Source organism: Eptesicus fuscus, chromosome 6, assembly GCF_027574615.1.
Source record: "Eptesicus fuscus isolate TK198812 chromosome 6, DD_ASM_mEF_20220401, whole genome shotgun sequence".
NCBI classification, from domain to species: Eukaryota; Metazoa; Chordata; class Mammalia; order Chiroptera; family Vespertilionidae; genus Eptesicus; species Eptesicus fuscus.
In genome coordinates, this window is record NC_072478.1 from 83,290,744 (window position 1) to 83,312,801 (window position 22,058).

Sequence of the window (22,058 nt, forward strand, 5' to 3'; positions counted from 1 at the left end):
CCTTACAAGTAAATATAAGGTGATGATAGAAAAATGAAACATTGGCTCTACTCACCAACCAGTGCAGTCACTGTCTTATGACATAAGTAATGCCTTTATTTCTTTCCTTATTCCTATGGGTTGATGCTTATTTTGTCCAAAATTAGTACTGCCTGTAGAGATGGTTACTGATGTACATTTTTTTCTACTAGAGTTTAATTCAGTCAGTTTCATCAGTGCTTTTACATAGAGGTCTGCTTGGAACATAAATATGATGGAAGTTCATCCAAAAAGTTTAAATTTTTTGAAGAATTAAATCCATTGCACATGATGATCTAACTGATAATTTGGACTTAACTGTGTTTGCTTGTATTTTATTTAAATAAAATACTGCTTTGGGTTTGATTGCAAAGTTCAGTGAAAAAATAATCAATAAACCAGTTGCTTGACATTGTGGCAGAAAAAGACTAGCTGATTTTTTAAACTTCATTTTATTGTTGACACTATTACAGATGTCCCCATCTCCCACCTTTTGCCCACCTCCACCCAGTCCCCCACCCCACTTCCCTCTGGTCTTCACCACACTGTTGTCTGTGTCTATGGGTTATGGATAAATGTTCTTTGACTAATCTCTTCACCTTCTTTCATCCAGGCTCCTACCTCCTCCCTCCCTTCTGGCAGCTATCAGTATGTTCCATGTGTCCATGCCTCTCTCTCTATTTTGTTCATTAGTTTATTTTGTTCATTAGATTACACATATAAGTAAGATCATATGTTATTTGTCTTTCTCTAACTGGCTTATTTCACTTAGCACAATAATCTCCAGGTCCATCCATACTCTGTGAAAAGGGCACCTTACACAGTTTAAAAGCAGAACGGAAATTTTCAGGTGATATGTATGTGCATTTGCATGTTGGCAGGAGGGTATATAGTATTCACTCAGAATTTCTATGGCCGACATTTCCAAAGTCATATTTCATCAGAGTTTAGAAACACTTGAAGACACTTTCTGGAAGATAAGCAGACTATCAATCTGCCAATCACTCCAAATCACACAGGCCATATATCACAAGAAGCAAAAACATTCTATATTTTGTTGCTTAGATCTGCTTTGAAATTTTGTAGGTCAGATAAGGCTTGTAAAAAGCCTTGTTATGGCCATCATTGATGGACCCTTAATTTGAATAAAATTTCTTAATAACTTGTATGGTTATTAAAATTTGATTTAATTTAAAAAATGAAAGTTAAAATAACTTCTGTAGGTCATGGTTAAATAATGTTATGAATATTAATAGAAAGTGACAGGATATACTAATAGTATTTTTCTTTTCATTTCCAAGGTACAAAGGGATAGTATTCAGTTCATAGTAGCTGAGAGCTTAGGGCAAGGCATCTAGTTATATGCAAACTATTGCCAGGTTTTAACTGTGCATAATGCTTTTATTCGGCTAAGCTTTACCAAAGTGTGTTTTCCCCATTGCGTGTTCAAAGATATGTCATGTGACAACATTCTCTTGATTTTATTTTTTTCACCTTAGGCTGAAACACATCATGTTTTTCTAGTCGTTAATAGCTATTTTATAGCTGAAGTCATCCTCCCATGATGCATGCCAATTGCATGAATGCAGTTCTGCCAGCACATAAATCCCTACCCATCCCTGCACCATGTGGAGGTTCAAACAGTTCATGACATGATACATTGCTATTCATCTTATCCTCTTATGTAGTAAAGCCCATAGTCTCTGAATAAAGTGTTTTTATTCTGTCCATAGTTATGTCTTTAAGAATATGTATTTTTTTTAATTTAGAAGATCTATTTTGGATTACTTTTATCCATACATTTTGAATTACTTGTTCTTTATATTTAATAGTTCAAAACAACTAAAACTGAATAGCAAATAATTTATTAATAAATACATGGTTGCAGTGGCAATAATAAATTCACGAGAAAGAGGACAATAATCAAAGCAAAAGGATAAATACTTACTAATCATCATAAAATCTGTGGCCATTAGGGCTATCATGTAGAAATCCAGAATCACTCAGAGGCCAGATCTTAAAGAAAATATGTCCTCTTAATAGTCCATATGGAATAGATCCGTAGTACCTAAAATTCTGTCAATTATCACGTTTTAACCACACATGATTCATTGGCACATAAGTCTGGCTTTTAAAGAAATCAGATGGATATTGGTCAGGATAGACCTCCTTTCAAATTTATTACATACTCTTTTACAAATATTTGATTTTGGATCACTGAGGCTTTTTGCAATTATAATATCACCTCCTTGGATACCATAAAAATGTTGACTAAGATTTTTTGCAAAGACAGTATCTGAATATTGAATTGTAGGCTCCACTGATGGTCAGAACACATGACAATACCATCAACATACTCAAAAGCACAATGATTTATACAGCCACACTGAACAATATAGTTAACCAATCAAAAGTTTTTTCCCCAGAATACCAGGAAGCATATGTCTATGTGGACTCTGCCACCATTGGCCTTAGGTCTGTTCTACAATACATTAATTTTTTTTGTATTGGTAGTTGTAGGCATTCCAGGAAAAATCATGTCTCAAAGCATATATGGATGACCCATGGTTTCACAATTCCTAGGTCCCGCAGAAGTCCTGAGAATATGTATTTTTAATGGTGTTTTTCTTTAGAAGCATTTTAATTACCCAAAATGATCTCACTGAATTTATGAATTGAGAGCCCAATAGATTGTTTGTTATGTAGAATTTATGAGCTCTTTGCTAACTTTTTATTTAAATGAAGATGACTGCACCAGTCTAGTCAATTTTCAAAGAGAGGCACCACCTTAATTGTTTATTCAACAACCTATTATGTCCCACATAGTTGGCTGAGCAATGAAGATACAGCAATAAATAAGACAAGGTCCTTGCAATAAGTGAACTTACATATTTGTGGAGAAAGAAGACATATGCTCCCTTAAATGAAGCATTGAGCCCATTGCTTTCCAAACAGAAAAGGTTGTAATACCTTTAATGCTATGAATATAGAGTTTCTTTTCAGTGTACCCAAAGAGAGGTGATGAGCCTTATATTTTCACAGCTAATTGGTAGCATGCAGAAGTCCTAATTGAGAAGGGAATGACCTTTTGCTGTCCATGGTGCTGAATAATCCAGTATCTACAGAATAGATTGAAACATAACACTGCTATTTACTCAACTGATGAACTAATTTTATTTTAACTTTCTGACTAATTAACTGGATGTAAAAATTATAAAAGCAAACACAGCACAGTCATGATCAGAAAACTGTCCTAGACCATTACTCTATTAATTTTTCAAACAATTGTTTTAGTTCTAACCTAAGTATGTGCTACTTGAGTAGTTCAGGTGACAGAATAAAACTATTAATTATAGACAGTGATCATATTGATTAATTCGTCTAAAATATTTTCTATAAGTATATTTTTGCTACAAATGTTAAAGGGATAACTAGATAAGTGTGTTTTTATATCCTCATCTGAGGATATGTTTATCAATTTTAAAGAGGGAGAGAAGAAGAGAGGGAGAGAGAGAAAGAGAAACATCAATGTAATACAGAAACATTGATCAGTTGCCTCCTGTACATGCCCTGTGCCCTGACTAGGAATTGAATCTACAGCCTTTTGGTTTAGGGGATGATGTTCCAACAAACTGAGCCACCTGGCTAGAACCTAGATATATGTTTTAATAATTGGTAAGCCTAATTTTTTAACTGGTCCAGTGCAGTAGTATTAGATACCTATGCTACTTTAAGACTTTATGGGTAAGGTGTAACTTTACAGTAATTTTGTTTACTGCCAAATTAATCAACTATTAAATATATTAGGAATCTGGACCTAATATGATTTTAAAGTGACACTTATAAATCTAACTTTTAAATTAGTGAAGTCATATTTTATATATGACATATCACAAGAGTTATTAAGATAGTCAAAACTTATGTAATGAACACTTAAAATTATATAAAATAGGTAATAATGAAGAAATAATGAACACATATGCAGATTTAGAATAAAGTTTTCACACTGAAGGAGAGTTCTAAAAGTGCCTGGGTCACAAAATTTCACGTGAGTTTTGAAATATTGCTAGGGACAATGATAAGATTTTCTTAAATGTAGGCATGTTACAGAGCTATAGCAGATGTTAGTTTCTTGAATATTTATGGACTTCTGATAGAAGATGAATATTGATGAAATATTCAAGTACATATTGGTAAAGGACAAAGTCAAGCACGCTTCTCTGACACTAGCACACTGTAAGTAATGTGGGAATAGTTCATTCAATGTTAGACTATACTTTTAATGTAAAAAATTGTGTTGGTTCTTATATGATAACAATAAGTATCCCAGAGAATATTAATACTCTTTATGACAACACTCTTACAGTGGAAACATCAGAACCACAATTTCACAAGTCAAATAATTGTTGTCCTTACAATTACTTATCTAAATGGACATAAATGAGCTTGAGCATCTGCTTTTCATGAGGCTGGTGGGTTTGTCCCACCCTGAGTTCCCTTGAGGCACTGCTAAAACCCACAGGCTCCCCTAGTCCACACAGGGGTTGCCCTTGAGCACCTGGCTCTGGTGGCAAAGGGGATGCCCGTTTTGGGATCTCACAAGACTTAGCGAGTCTCTCAGTCTCTCAATTTTGCTTTCCTTCATACTGGCTTATTCTCAGGCAGGCCTTGCCTTTGAGCTGTTAAAATAAATAGCATAGTTTCCAAGTTTGCATTCCACCAGCTCAGTAACCCCAGTAGAAAGTCAGCTTTACTTAAAGAAGTCCTAGGGTTGAATACCATTGGCCTGCCTTGTCACATGCCCTCCCCAGAGTTAGTCCTGAGGGCTGGGGTAGGTATAATAGGCCACACCTGAACCACTTTCCTCTTCTACAAATAGGTGATAGAGTCAACCTGAACTGAATGCCATGGATCCATAGTGGAGAAGTGCTGGTCCTCAAAATGATAATGTGGGCATTATTAGCTTAAAAAAATCTAATAGATGTTGGCTTGGTAAAATATATAGGGTGGCTATTATCCACATACTTAAATTTTTTTATCTACCTTTATATAGAAAGAAAAATTAAAATACTGTTTTGATATGATAATGGCAAGATTAGAAATTATTTTCACTTCTGATATTATCCAAAACCAGATGCTTTTACGGGGGGTGGTGCTTCAGAAGTAGGCTTACAGTTGTTCCTATGGAAAATAATACAATAATTATTAAGTAATACTGTAAAATAAACCCCATGTTTCATATATTCACAACTGTAAACCTAATTTTGCCCCACCTTGTATTAAATTTATTTTCTTTTGCCCTACAACCTAGGAAGGAACCTAAAACAAGAATCTTATATTCAACATTCAAATTAAAATGCCATTGTAAAATAATTTGAAGGGAAAAATTCAAATTTTTATGATTTATGATAAATACCCTTAGATAATAAGTACATAGCAATTTACTACAGATTACGATCATTATTTCAGAATCTTTTTAAAAGGGTCAGATTGGTGACATTCCCTGCTGAGATTAATATGACCTCTTTCTGATGTGAGTTCAGCCACCAAACCACGTAGTTCTGCTACAGATGACAGGAGGTCACAAGCCAGAGACATTAAACCAGATATTTAATGTGCACCACAGAGGAGGCTGGAAATGACAAATGGCGGGAAGGTTTTTGTATCCTGTTCACCAGCAAAGAATGTAGCCTGTCATAGATTTTCCTCCTTTTCACTGAGAGGCAAGAGACTTTGAAGCTATTGTCAGGCCACAGACCCCCTGGAGAGCTCTGCTCTGGCCCCAACCTCCACTGTGGAGCATGAATATGTGGGCAGTGGGGGTGACTTGAGATCACAGAACACAGATATTAATAAATAATAAAAGGCAGCATTAGATCAAGGCTGCTCACAGAGCTGGAGTTCAGCAGGTTTATCCAGGCAGAGGAGGAAGGTATTTTTAGTTTCCGAGCTAATTCCTTAACAACAACCATTGTGTGCAGACGTGGCTGGAAATCAAAGGGCCTCTAATCAAAGGGCAACATCAATAACCCAGCTGTGCAGGGTTGCTCAGAGAAGAATTTAACTGTCCTGATAGAAGACACATGAGGAAGATGTGTACCAGTTTCCTTGTGCTGGAAAAGAGAGAATCTTTTGCCTTTCTCCCAATTCCCAAGAATTAATACCTAAACTTAAGGTTTTTTTCTAAGTTGAATCTCAGACAAGAAATGTGTCTTTCATGATCATGGTCTGTAGGACATCATCATAACACTGTCTTTTCAAGTTTGTAAAAAAGTAGAAGGTATGCAGTTATGCAGTTATTCCCTAAAAAACGACGGAAAGTAATTTTCTAATAAAGTGTAACCAGAACCTCTGTGTATGGATCAGAGAAAAGAGTAAGTGCTCAGAGTAAAGATGTCACTGGATTTAGAGCCAAAAGTTTTGGATTTGAATCCAGATTCTTGTTAGCTGAGTATAGGGCAGGTCACCTGTCTTTCTCAATATGCGTTCTTCTTAGTACAGTGGTCATCTCAATGTACCTGCATACACTGAAAAACAAAGAAGGTAATACATGTGCTAGCATCCAAAAGGTGTCCACAATAGAATTATAGGAAGATATTCTTGTTGGTAATTACCTTAATAATTTGTCTATGTTCATTGAATGAAGGTAGGCAAGCATCACTTACTGTTAAGACTATCTTCTTCTAAGTCTTATAAGATCCAAAATGAATTAAAATATTGGTTGACCCCATTGAATTTTTGGAAAAACTAATTTTGATCATGGAGGAAAAGAATCACATCAAACATCTTCATGGAAGTGAGTTATCAAGTGATGAGACAACTAGGTAAGGGACAATACCGAAACCTTTAATAAGAAGCCTTTCATAAAACTCTAATCACTTAGAAGGATATTTGAACCATATGACAACCAGTAGACAGATGGTATTGTAACATGCTTCTAAATGGCTGGGTTTAAAATTTTTTCCCAGATGTTTAGTGTCTTATAAAAGAAAATGTGTGTGTGGTTAGATAGATGGATAGATATTATAAACTGTGTTGGTATTATAGGGAAAAACAAAACAATACACTTGAAAAACCTAAATACATATTCTAGTTTATAGGCACACAAAGATGAACTAGGACTTTTTTAGTTACAAATGACAAAAGCCCAACTCAAACTTCTTTATACAAAAAGTGTAAAGGGATCATGTTGGGAAACTAACCAACATTATAACAGGGAAATGAAGGCCATAGTTCTTTAGGCAATGAAGGATAGGGAGGTTCAGATGATGCTATCTGTCTCCCTTTGGCTCCCTCTCCACTCTCCGCTAGGCTATTCCGTTTTCAGGTCTCTCCTCTCTTGCATAGATGTTATAAAGTGCTACAGAGTTATATTCTTACATGTCCTAATCCCAAGGACCCTCTCCTTTTCAGTGGCTGCATCAATTATTTTAAAAGGAACACCAATTGTTTTTTTGCTAACTGTGCTGGGTTGTATGCTCTAATTGGCCAGTCTGGATTAGATGCCCCATCCCTGTGGCTGGGAACTAGGACCCTAGATTGATAACCTCCTTAATAGCACATGGAATGGAGGAAGGGTGGTTCTTAAAAGGGACAAAATAAAAATAATGCCAATAATGTTTGCTATATGTTTATAGGACTAGATACTGAGAAAGAAAATAATGTCTCTTCATTGATGGCATTGGTAAATTTGCATTCCTGAATCAGGTTGGTCATGCATGAATGGTAATATTCCAGTTGGGATGTCAGGGTATGCCGCCAACCGCAGCTGGGGTTTTGTAAGGAGATCAAAGCTGAAACACACATATGGTTTTGAAGTTGGGGAAATCAAACAGTCATTTTGACCCAGAAAGGGATTCATGGAGTGAACTAAAGGGTCCACTCCTTTTGCATCGGTAGCAGAGCTCTGACCCTATCGTTGAATAGAAGGATTTCATACTCCAGGAATGCACAGTGGCTCACCCCTTAACACACATGGTGAGGATGTCATAACATAGTGATTCAACATTTATGAATCTTACAATGTGATCACACACTAAGTCTGATAATCATGTGTCACCATGTAAAGTTATCACAATAGTATTGACTATATTCCCCTTCACCTTTTTCACCTTCCGTCCCCACCTCTGGCAACCATCAATTTGATCTCTGTTTCTATCTATTTTGTTTTTATTTTGTTTGTTCATTTGTTTTATTCCACATATAATCAAAACCATATAGCATTTATTGTTCTCTGACTTATTTCACTTAGCATAATACCATCTAGGTCCATCCATGTTGTCACAGTGGTAAGATTTTGTTCATTTGTATTGCTGAGCAATATTCCTTGTATGTGTGTGTGTGTGTGTGTGTGTGTGTGTGTGTGTGTATTACATCTTCTTTCTCCATTCTTCTGTCTATCTTGGCTTTTGTAAATAATGCTGTAATGAACATGGGGGTGCATATATCTTTTTGAGTTAGTGGTTTGTCTTTTGTTCAAATAAATACCAAAAGTGCAATTGAAGGCTATTGTGTAGTCATACAAATGAAGGCTATGGTATCTGAAGAAAAATAAAAGCCCAAGTAGCCCCAGGGATGTAGGCAGCAGGAAGGAATGAACCATTTCATCAGGAAAGTGCTGCTGGGTGAATCATCTCTACTGGATGCTTTGTTGTTGGGTCCCTCTACAAGGAGAAGTGGGATAGCCTAATGCTGAAGAGCATCTGCACTCACATCAGACAGGAGTGGGTTTGAATTCTGGGTCACCACTTAGCCACTAGCTCCTTGGGCTCAGGTATTTGCTTCACTTGGGGATAATGATAGTGTCCAGTTTGTTGGATTGTTGAGGGATACCAACGGGCTTAGATCAATGTCAATATATATTCAGATGTATTAAGTAGTAATATAATGTTAAAGATTTAAAGGTGAAGTCCAGTGGTCAAGCATGCCATCTTGAATAATGAAACAACTATCAAGGAGAGAGAAAATTTCCCAAGAGAGTATTAAAGTACATGTGTAGAAAGGGTATGGAAGATTGGAGAAAAAAATGCAACAGATTTCCACTAGAGTTACCAACCCAGGGAATTTGAAATTCCACTTGAATTCCCTATGTATTTTATCAGATGTGGGATGCATAAGGGCAGTGATTGGGTTTCATAAAGGAAATACTGAATGTTTGGTGACCTGAGGGAAACTGTATGTTGATAGGGAAAAGGTCATCCTAGTATCTATGTCTACACAAAGTTCTAGTTTGCACCAGTCTGTTGTGATGCATACAAGAAAATCACATCGTACTTGTAAGGTAGTGCAACAAAGCTTTTGTCAACTTATTCAAACTCCATTATATCTATCAAGGATAAGGGCCTGTTTATTATCTGTCTTTGGGTCCAGTCAACATAGAAAAAGCCAAAAAGCACTCGGCTAGATTGCTCTCTATCTAAACTTTACTTGTTCATTGCTGATGTCTTAGCTTTTTTGACAAGTTATTGGATGAAAATAAATAAATATGCAGTTGATTCTTTAGGGCTTACAAATTTGATAAATGCTCATTTAGCTTTTTGGCAGTTATGAGAAATAAGTAATGGAGTATCCTAAAGTAAGGTTTGCACAAAACGTGCTTTGGTTTTGCTTACACAAAATCCCCAGGAACCAGGAATTGAACTACGTTTCTCTCCCTGAATTTCTTTTTCTTTCATCACTGAGCACATTTATTTACACTTTTAGTCTAGGGCTGTTCTGGACTGTTAGGTTGCTACTTTGATTTATTTTAGTTTTCATTTCACAGTGGAAGGAAAAATGAGCCATTAAAGCACTTGGCTTTGGAGAGAATATCTCCCCTGACACTATGAATGGCATGCCTTTCCAAACCAGGCTTGAGAAAGAAAGTTAGCAGGTTAGGTTTCAGCTATGGTCTAGTTTGGGCAGCACATTGTTTAAGATATTGTGGAGCCGTGGATCTGTGGAGCTATGGAATAAGGAGAAAGAATTATGTCCTCTTTTCCATTTTGTCTAAGCCAAGAAAGTGTATGAATTCACTGCTCTAGGGCTTGGCATGGATTATCACACTTACTCATTCATTTGACAAGTATTTTAGCTCAGCTGCTGTTCCATGGGCGAGGTGACAGCAATACACAAGAAAGACAAGTATTCCACTCTCATAGAGCTTATCGAAGGGCACCGGCAGTAAATAAGAGGAGTAAATAATACAACATTTTTAAAGAGTGGTAAGAGTTTAGGACAAAAACCAAACAGGGTGGGTGGGAAGAGGAAAATGGCGACGGAATAGAGTCGGGTTTGGAGTCTGTTCCTGGGGCAGAGAGACGGAGCAGCAGAGGCTCGCAGAGGGAGTGTATGTGGGCAAGCCAAGGGACAGCTAAACTCCAGGAGAAGGCGGGGGAGTGCTGGGCAGTGTTCCTCTGACCGCGCAGCACCCACAGGGGCTGGGTCCCCGCCTGGAGCTGCGGGCTCGCCGGGCGCCTCGCCATCTTGCAAGGAAAGGAGGATTTTAGTGGAAACCTGACTTTCCGCGACAACTGCTAACACTGAACTGCTGGGAGCACCAGACCACCGGTCCCCTATCAGCGCAAACATTTGGATTCAAAGAAACTCTTCACTGCACCACGGAAAGGTCAGATTTTGTCTGAAATAAGCTGCGGTTTCTAATCCCCGCGGTGGGTGAGGGAGGCGCTGGGTGAGGGAAGTGCGGCAGCCGCAGGACCGGCAGGAGCCGGGAGGTCTGTGCCTAGAAAAATCAGCGGCAGTTGGAACTGCCGTGATCCGTGAATGAGGAGGGGGGTCTTCTGAGCTGCTAACAGAAGTGACCTCTTGAAAGCAACTCATTTTAATCTGACGAGGACGGTCAGACTAAGAATTTTCAAAGGAGTGCAGGCTCCTTAGTCTGGGGCACAGACCCACGGTCCGAACACCTGGGCTCTTTCCGACTCTGATTGCTAAGCCCAACACATAGAAAAACCCAGGTGGAAACCCTGAAAGACTGCAGGGGGAAGGTGTTTTTTCGGAACCTGGGGCCAGAGCTGCCTGTGACCATCAGAGAGGCAGCTCTGAGGCGCACATCTCCACAAACCGGTAGTGAGTGCCATAGAAGGGGAAAAAAAAAAAAAAGAAAAAAGAGCTAGAGAGGCCCGGAAGTCAATTCAGAAACACTGCCACCCAGGGGCTGAAACGCTAATTGTCTCTGGTGTAATCAAAAATAAATACGAGAAATTAAGATAGGGCTGGCTTAAAAAGCAGGACTGGCTTCCAACACTGAGGAGCCCTGGAATGAAGCTGAACTGAAATACCGCCCAGACTGGGAAAAAGGCGTACCAAACAGAATAATAGAGGAAGTGAATGACAGCCGCTACTGCACATTTTAGTCTTCCTATTTTTTAATTTTCAATTCTTTTTTCAATTTTTTAAATTTTTTATTCTCATATTTTTTTATTTTCATTTTTTGCATCTTTTACTTAAGAAACTAATATTTTTTTCTTTTTCCTCACTTGATTTTCACCTTTTTAATTATTACATTTTTATTTTCAATCAGCACTATTATTACTATTATTTTACTTTTTTTTTTTAATGTCATTTGATTTTCTCTTTCTTTTATTTTTGGATTAGTGTCCTACATTCGATTTGCATCTTTCCCTTACAATCGCTTTACCCTATCTCAAAGCCAACATTATGCCATCACTCTCCTAACCTTTCCCCTTTTGCTCCCAGTTTATCTTAACCCTTTCTGGCTTTAGATTTTCCCTACTTTTTCAGTTTACTCCCTGCTAAAACTTCACCCTACTTATATATCTAATTCCCAACCCCCTGCTCCAAATCCATACAAACCTCTCTCTACGCTACCTTTAAAAAATTATTTTTCTCTCTGGCCTTTTGTTGTTGTTTGCTTGAATGTTGATTAGATTGAATTTTTATGCTTTTTTATGAGATTGTTTAGATTATTCTTTTTGTTGGTTTGGTTGGTTCTTTTGTTTGCTTTGTTTTTGTTTGTTTTTTACTTTTGTTTTCCCTTGCCTCACTTGATATTAGCTGCTGTTGCAGTTTGTATTAATCTCCAGGCTCGTGTTGCTGGAATTTGCTGGGAATAGTGGTTGTTCTAGTGGAGTTTACTCCCCATATATATAGTTTGTTCCCCTTTTCTCTCTTAGTATCATTCTTGTCTCTCTTACTTTTTTTTTATTTTCTTTTTCTTTTCTGTTATTTCTTTTCTTTCTTTCTGCTCTTTTCCCAAGTTCAGATTCACACTCTTTGTTGTTGTTTGTTTCTTCGTTGTTGTTCTTTCTTTTTACTCTCCCTCTTCCACTCCTATTCCCTAATTTGTCTTTCTCTGGTGGTTACCTCTATTGGAGGTTATTAATATCGTGAATACAATTCTGTTCAGTGCCTTGTCTGTTGTGCCTGGTTGTGTTGTATTTTATACCTTTAAATCAACGCCAGAGAGAGAAATCTATATAACCAGACATCCGGAGAAGAGAGACCATGGGGAGACAAAGAAACAGCCCCCACAGGAAAGAGAAGCAGGCATCACCAGAAAAGGAAGTAAACGATTTAGAGGCAAACAACCTATCAGAGAAAGAATTCAGAGAAATGGTCATAAAGTGGCTGAAAAGGATGGAAGACAAATTCGACAATATGAGTAAGAACCAAGAAGAAATGAAGAAGAACCAAGAAGAAATGAAAAGTGACATCGCTGCTGTAAAGAACTCAATAGAAAGCATCAAGAGTAGACTAGATGAAGCAGAGGACCGCATAAGTGAGCTGGAAGACAAGATGGAAAAAAATACCCAATTACAACAGCTTCTAGAAACAAAAATTAGAAAGATTGAGGAGAGCGTAAGGGAACTTCAGGACAATACAAAACAAAACAACATCAGGATAATAGGGGTGCCAGAAGGAAAGGAAACTGAGCAAGGAATAGAAAACCTGTTTGAAGAAATAATAACAGAAAACTTCCCTGATATAGGGAAGAAAAAACCCACACAAATCCAAGAAGCTCACAGAGTTCCAAGCAAAATGAACCCCAAAAGACCGACGCCAAGGCACATTATAGTTAAGTTGGCAAACACCAACGACAAAGTAAGAATCTTACAAGCGGCCAGAGAGAGACAGACAGTTACATACAAAGGAACCCCCATCAGACTAGCAACTGATTTCTCAACAGAAACTCATCAGGCCAGAAGGGAATGGAATGAAATATACCAAGTCATGCAAAGGAAGGGTCTAAATCCAAGAATACTGTACCCAGCAAGGCTATCAATCAAAATTGAAGGTGAAATCAGGAGCTTCAGAGACAAAAAAGGACTAAGGGAGTTTATCACCACCAAACCAGCAATGAAAGAAATGCTAAAGGGTCTGCTGTAAAAAAAAGAAAGAAATAGGAAGCAAAGAAGGTACACAGGGGTATAGAATAAAAATGGCGTCAAATAAGTACCTATCAATAATAACTTTAAATGTAAATGGATTGAATGCCCCAATCAAAAGACACAGGGTAACAGACTGGATAAGAAAACAAAACCCAGATATCTGCTGTCTACAGGAAACCCACCTCAAAAAAAAGGATGCATACAGACTGAGAGTAAAGGGATGGAAAAAGGTTTTCCAGGCAAATGGAAATGAAAAAAAAGCTGGGGTTGCAATACTTATATCTGACAAATTAGATCTCAAAGTGAAGGACATAACAAGAGATAATGAAGGCCACTTCATAATACTAAAGGGAGAAATCCAACAAGAAGAAATAACTCTGGTAAACATATATGCACCCAATACAGGAGCACCAAGATACATTAAAAAACTCCTGGAAGATATCAAAGGAGAGATTGACAGTAATACAATCATAGTAGGAGACTTCAATACCCCACTATCACCATTGGACAAATCCTCTAAACAAAAAATCAGCAAAGAAACATCAATCCTAAATGACTCACTAGAACAGATGGAATTAATCGACATCTTCAGAACATTTCACCCCAAAGCCACAGAATATACATTCTTCTCAAGTGCACATGGGTCATTTTCAAAGATAGACCATATGTTAGGACATAGGCAAAGTCTCTCCAAATTCAAGAAGATAGAAATCATATCAAGTATCTTCTCAGATCACAGTGGCATAAAACTGGAAATCAACTACAATAAAAACAACCCAAAGAAATCAAACACTTGGAGACTAAACAGCATGTTATTAAACCATGACTGGGTTACCAAAGACATCAAGGAAGAAATAAAAAACATCATGGCAACAAACGACAATGAAAACACAACAATCCAAAATCTATGGGACACAATGAAAGCAGTCCTGAGAGGGAAGTTCATAGCTCTACAAGCCTACTTCAAAAAACAAGAAACAATGGTAATAAATTACCTAACCCAACAACTCAAAGAGTTAGAGAGAGAGCAACAAGATAAGCCCAGTGTAAGCAGAAGGAAAGAAATAATAAAGATCAGAGCGGAGATAAACGACATAGAGACCAAAGAAACAATACAAAAGATCAACAAAACCAAGAGCTGGTTCTTTGAAAGGATAAACAAGATTGATGGACCTCTAGCCAGGCTCACCAAGAAGCAAAGAGAGAGGACCCAAATAAACAAAATCAGAAATGAAAGAGGTGAAATAACAACAGACCCCGACGAAATACAAAGGATTGTTACAAAATACTACGAACAACTCTATTCCAACAAACTGGACAACCTAGAGGAAATCGACATATTCCTAGAAAAATACAACCTTCCAAAACTCAATCAGGAAGATTCTAAACAGCTCAACATGCCAGTAACTATGGAAGAAATTGAAGCAGTCATCAAAAAGCTTCCGGCAAACAAAAGCCCGGGGCCAGATGGCTTCACAGGAGAGTTTTATCAAACTTTCAAGGAAGAACTAAAACCTATCCTCCTCAGACTATTCCAAAAAATTCAAGAGGAAGGAACACTTCCAGGCTCCTTCTATGAAGCCAGCATCACCCTAATACCAAAACCAGATAAAGACAACTCAATGAAAGAGAATTATAGGCCAATATCCCTCATGAACATTGATGCCAAAATCCTCAACAAAATTCTAGCAAATCGGCTCCAGCAGTACATCAGAAAGATCATACACCATGACCAAGTAGGATTTATTCCAGGAATGCAAGGATGGTACAATATCCGCAAATCAATAAACGTGATACATCACATAAACAAATTGAGAGATAAAAATCACATAGTCATATCAATAGATGCAGAAAAAGCATTTGACAAAATCCAACACCCTTTCTTGATAAAAACTCTCAACAAGGTGGGAATAGAAGGCTCATACCTCAACATAATAAAAGCTATTTATGATAAACCCACAGCAAACATCATACTCAATGGGCAAAAACTAAAACCATTTCCCCTAAGAACAGGAACAAGACAGGGATGCCCACTCTCACCACTTCTATTTGACATAGTACTGGAAGTATTAGCTATCGCAATTAGGCAAGAAGAAGAAATAAGAGGCATCCAAATTGGAAAAGAAGAAGTGAAGCTGTCCTTATTTGCAGATGACATGATATTGTACATAAAAAACCCAAAAGATTCCATCAAAAAACTAATAGACTTAATAAATGAATTCGGCAATGTAGCGGGATACAAAATTAACGCCAAGAAATCTATGGCTTTTCTATACACCAATAATGAACTTACAGAAAGAGAGACTAAAAAAGCAATCCCATTTACCATCGCACCAAAAAAATTAAGATACCTAGGAATAAACTTAACTAAGGAGGTAAAAGACCTATACGCAGAAAACTACAGGACACTGAAAAAAGAGATAGAGGAAGACGTAAACAGATGGAAGAACATACCATGTTCCTGGATTGGTAGAATCAACATCATTAAAATGTCCATACTACCCAAAGCAATCTACAGATTCAATGCACTCCCCATCAAAATACCAACAGCATATTTCACAGACCTAGAAAGAACTCTCCAAAAATTCATCTGGAATAAAAAAAGACCCCGACTAGCCTCAGCAATCCTCAGAAAGAAGAATAAAGTAGGTGGGATCTCAATACCAGATTTCAAGCTGTATTACAAAGCCACTGTTCTCAAAACAGCCTGGTACTGGCACAAGAACAGACATATTGATCAATGGAACAGAATAGAGAACCCAGATATCGACCCAAACCACTATGCTCAATTAATATTTGACAAAGGAGGCATGAACATACAATGGAGTCAAGACAGTCTCTTCAATAAATGGTGTTGGGAAAACTGGACAGATACATGCAAAAAAATGAAACTAGATCACCAACTTACACCATACACAAAAATAAACTCAAAATGGATACAGGACTTAAACATAAGACGGGAAACCATAAAAATACTAGAGGAATCCACAGGCAACAAAATCTCAGACATATGCCACAAGAACTTCTTCACTGACACTGCCCCTAGGGCAATGGAAGCTAAAGAGAAAATTAACAAATGGGACTACATCAAAATAAAAAGCTTTTTTACAGCAAAAGAAACCATCAACAAAACAACAAGAAAGCCCACTGCATGGGAAAACATATTTGCAAATGCTATCACTGATAAAGGTTTAATCTCCAACATCTACAAGCAGCTTATGCAACTTAATAAGAGGAAGATAAATGATCCAATAAAAAAATGGGCAACAGACCTAAACAGAATATTTTCAAAAGAAGACAGAAGGAAGGCCAAGAGACACATGAAAACATGTTCAAAGTCACTTATTATCCGAGAAATGCAAATCAAAACAACAATGAGGTACCATCTTACACCTGTCAGAATGGCTATCATCAACAAATCAACAAACAACAAGTGTTGGCGAGGATGCGGAGAAAAAGGAACCCTCGTGCACTGCTGGTGGGAATGCAGACTGGTGCAGCCACTGTGGAGAACAGTATGGAGTTTCCTCAAAAAACTGAAAATGGAACTCCCATTTGACCCAGTAATCCCACTCCTGGGAATATATCCGAAGAAACTAGAAAAACCAATCAGAAAGGATATATGCACCCCTATGTTCATAGCAGCACAATTTACAATAGCTAAGATTTGGAAACAGCCTAGGTGCCCGTCAGCAGATGAGTGGATCGGAAAACTGTGGTACATCTACACAATGGAATACTATGCTGCCATAAAAAAGAAGGAATTCTCATCATTTGCAGCAACCTGGATGGAATTGGAGAACATTATGCTAAGTGAAATAAGCCAGTCAATGAAAGAAAAATACCACATGATCTCACTCATTTAGGGATAGTAAAGAACATTATAAAGTGGTGAACAAAAAGATAGATACAGAGACAGTAAAGCATCTAACAGACTTTCAAAGTACAGGGGGAAAGTTTGGGAAAGGTGGGGGAGTTATGAAATCAAACGAAGGACTTGTATGCATGCATATAAGCATAAACAATGGACGCAAAACTCTGTGGGGGGAGGGCATGTGTGGGTGTGGGGTGGGGGGGGGTAATAGTAAGATATGTACACATATAATACCTCAATAAAAATATTAAAAAAAAAAAAACCAAACAGGGAGGTGGAATATGAACTGTTGTGGGGAGGTTGATATTTTGGAAGGATAGCTAAGAAACTGAAATTTAAACCAGGTCTGGGGTTGCAAAACAGGACTCTTAACCATGGCCTTATACGTAAAGTGTCTGCATATTTCAGTCTGTGTCAAGGGTAAAGAAGAAGTGTAAAACTTGACCACTCATAAATGAGGAAAGGATGACAGAGAAAGTAGCAATACAGTAGCCACCAGAGATAAGGAACTTTCTATTTTATTATTATTATTTTTTAAAATATATTTTATTGATTTTTTACAGAGAGGAAGAGGGAGGGATAGAGAGTTAGAAACATCGATGAGAGAGAAACTTCGATCAGCTGCCTCTTGCACACCCCCTACTGGGGATGTGCCCGCAACCAAGGTACATGCCCTTGACCGGAATCGAACCTGGGACCCTTCAGTCCGCAGGCCGATGCTCTATCCACTGAGCCAAACTGGTTTCGGCAGGAACTTTCTAGAATCACTATAAATACTCTTGACAAGTATAGCATTATGGGCACGATACAAATGAGCTAGTTGTTTTCAAACTAAAGTTTTAACTTCCTTTTGGGGAGTCATATTATTTAATCCTTGTGGAAACATCATTGCGTGTATCACAAAACTCAATTTTTTTATATGAAGAAATCTCTCTACAGCCAGCTTATCCAGCAGAGATATTTAGCAAATAAGGAAATATGTACATGAACTGTAACCATGGGTCAGAGCATCTTCGTGGACATGGAACACAGTAAATCAACTGGAGCAGAAGCAACCGGATGGAATATACGGCACACGGCACCTGGTTGCACGTAGCCTGGCGGTGAGGAGAGATTAGACAGCTAAACTCAAGGAGCCGTGAATTCCTTGAAGAGCTTGGCAGGATTAGGCTTAGCTGTGGGTGTAAATTAATTCACCAGAACAGTGAACAGACCTTGGAGACAGTGACAGTCACTGAAAAAAGATTTTGATGGATGTCTCGGCCTTGGTGCGTGGCGCTCAGAGGTGCCCATGCGCCTCAGGAACAGTGGGGCCAGAAACTGAGCAGTCGCAGGCACTGCGTGGGTGTTCTCTGCGGAAAATATTTATTAGGAGTGGAGAAAGAACCAGGACTTGGAAAAGCTGAAGGGAGAGATTTTTAAAAAAATGTTTGTTTTTGTTTGTTTGTTTTCCTGGAGCAAAAGGAGGACATGATACACTGGTATTTTCTGTTGTAAAAGCTAATTCCTGCTCCAAGAGCCACCACCACCCTGGTGGGATTTTGGGGGGAAACAAGAGGACTCCCTGTTCCTTTCTCCTCTTTGAGCCTGCTATGATACCTAAACCAAGAATGTACAAGAATTATTGTTTTTCATCCTCACCCAAGGATATGTTCACAGTATAAACGTCAATTGTTGTTCCACTCATTCATGCATTCACAGATTGGCGTCTGTAAGTGCCCCGGTAGGGAATCAAACCTGCAAGCTTGGCAAATCGGGATGACACTGTAACCAACTGAGCTACACAGCCAGGGCAAGACATTATGTTCTTTATTTCAAAAATTTCCAGAAGCCCCGTGGTGTACACATGACTACCCACAAGTTTAGGTACAAACTGGAGGGTCAGAAACATTGTGTTTTGCTCAGGGCACCCAACCAACAAATGGGCAAACCTCGGAGTCAAACCCACAGTGTTCTAACTGCAAAGCTGGTATTCTTCCCACTCTTTTACACTGTTCTTAATTTTCTTAAGACAACAGAAATGTCTCTTTCAAACTTGGGACATTACCAGAGATAGCATCCTATATAATAAAAGGGTAATATGCAAATTGACGCTCAATGCAGGAGCTGCCCCTTGGTGGTCAGTGCGCTTCCACAGGAGGAGCACCACTCAGTCAGAAGCCGGCTCATGGCTGGCCAGTGCAGTGGTGGTGGCGGGAGCCTCTCCCACCTCCGCTGCAGTGCTAAGGATGTCTGATTAATGGCTTAGGGGAGCGGGCCTAAGCCCTTAGTTGGATGTCCCCCGAAGGCTCCTGGGCTGCCAGAGGGATATCTGACTGCCAGCTTAGGGCCAATCCCCCTGGGGAGCACCCCTAAGCCAGCAGGTGGACATCCCCTAGGGCTCCCAGACTGCGCGAGGGTGCAGGCCGGGCTGAGGGACTTCTCCACCCCCTCCCTGAGTGCATGAATTTTCGTGCACTGGGCCTCTAATTTGTTAAAGGAAGGATGTAGGGGATGGAGAAGGCATCCATTTCCTCATTTAGCTCTCCCCTTATTTAGCTCTGGGACCTTGGGCCTCAATTTCTCCTCTATAAAAGGAGAGACAAAGTAAATAACTTCTTAATTTTTCTCAGCTCTGACTTCTATTTTCCAGTTCTCTCTATAGTCAATAAGAGTTTGTTGATGGTAGAAAACATCAAGATGTAGAAATAAGGGCATACAGTAATCAAAGAAAATTTATTTCTTTATTATTTAATATTAGATATGTTAAATACCATTTAGGCATGGTAAAACAGTATCTCTTTTGGGTCCCATAATTTTTTTGTGTGCAATAAGGAAGCTGCCTGATAGAGAGGTTACCTTTCCCTAAGGGCATACTGCACAGAGCAGGGCCTCACATCTTGGTCTTTCTGATTTCAAACTCCATCTTCAGTATCAAATGATAACCTTCAGTGACTGCCTTTAGGCACAATTAGTGATGATCCTTTCAACTAACTGTTTTATTCTGGCAAAAGTACAAAATGAGTGTCTTTAATAACAGGAAAATATTATTATTTTCAGAACTTCAAGAACAAATCCAAATAAAGAAAAAACTCAGTATTGAATAATAGTGCACAGGCTTTTTATCAATGATTTGTAATTATTTTGATTTGGTAGATTCCATTTGGGGTGCAGGGGAGGGAAGTGAGGGGGCAGAAAAGCAAAGTGATGGCCAATGATTAGGAAATGAATAGTTTCACAGCATGATTCCTGGGTTGCTCTAAAATTAACTCTGAATCAACCAGATCGCAGTCAGTTTGATGGGTAAAGTGACAACCAAAACTTGATTATGGGTTGCTTTCTGTGGCAAAGTGGTAAGTCAGGCTGCAGTCCTTGCTGGGCAGACTTTCACAGCATTTGATCAGGTCAATGGCTTATTATGATTTCTAAATTATCACCCACCTAATCTCTCTACAATCAGATGGTTCTTCACTGGTATTTGGTAGATTTGATGGCTATACTAATTCATGGAGCAGCTCATTCCATTTGTGGATAGAGGATTCTGATGAATGTGACGTTTTCCTGAAATTGAACTGAAAGCTTTTTCTTTGTATCTACCTCTCACAGGAACCATATACAATCTTTTTTCACCCTTTTTTCTTTAGAAATGAGTTCTAATTTTCCAGTGATTTTTTAAAATTATTTTTAAAATTGAGGCCCTGCCATTTTATAATTTCTTAGATCACTATGAGTTATTATTTCTTTTAGACCCAGAACCTACACAAATATAAACTATAAAAATGATTATTTTACTTTCTCAGCTAAAATGTATTTGCTTTTGCTCCCAGTGAGGCATTCTCAAGTACATTACAAGAATTCTCTTACATAATCTTTGTAACAACCTTGTGATTTATCATTATTACCCGCTTTCTGCAGGCAAACAAACTAAGATCTAGAGAGATTAATTAGCCCAAGAACCACAGCTAATAACGTGATGCTGTGGCATCTGACTCAAAGGGGACAGAATTGCTTACTCTACTGTTCTGCTTCTCTGGACTATGAGCCTCTTAAAGACAGGGTCTAAGTTTTACTGATCAAAGTCTCTCAGATAATAAAGTATCTGCTATGTAATTAGCACAAGTGACTATATAATTCAATTGGATTATAAATTTCAAAAATATTCATGTAAATCCTATTTTATATCTCAAACATTTGTCAAAGAATTCAGTGTAACCCTTCAGTATTATCAGTTCAGCTTACAGATGTTTCTATTACTTCCTTGACTCCCTTTGCCTTTTTTGTTTTCTATAGAATATTTTGGAATACTTTGGAAAACATAATTTTTATATATCACACTCATATGTTTGTGTTTATTTAGTCCCTTTCTAAAATAGTAATATATTACAGTTATGGCCTGAGAAAGGAAATATATTTACCCAAGAGTTTCCCTAAAATGATTTTACACACTGGCATTTTAAACCTACAGTCAGTGTCCTTTCAGGTGATAGAAAAAATAATAAAAAACAGCTTTATTAAAATGGAAAGTAAAAATTCATAGTCTTGAGGTTGGCCAAGTAAAGAGGGAATATATATTTTGTTACAGAATAATCTTGTGTAATATAAGGATGATAAAAATTTTGATTATTTTTCTGGTTTTTGAGATAGATACCTTCTTTTATAGCCTGTGATTTCCCTAAGTAGCATGCATGGGATGTGATGGTAGGCAAATCCATTTGGCGTAACCACAGATTGCTCTCTCATTGATGCTTCAGAGCCGTGGGCATAACCTGCTCTGTACTAACATTGATATTTCTAATTGTAAACTATTGCAGCATTTTTTTCTTTTAATTAAGGCAAAT

At 38.0% G+C, this 22,058-nt stretch overlaps 1 pseudogene; it reads right to left on the minus strand.

The window, feature by feature from the left end:
- Positions 1-1,965: 1,965 nt before the first annotated feature.
- Positions 1,966-19,132, minus strand: LOC103289644 (mitochondrial inner membrane protease subunit 1-like; annotated as a pseudogene).
- Positions 19,133-22,058: the final 2,926 nt, after the last annotated feature.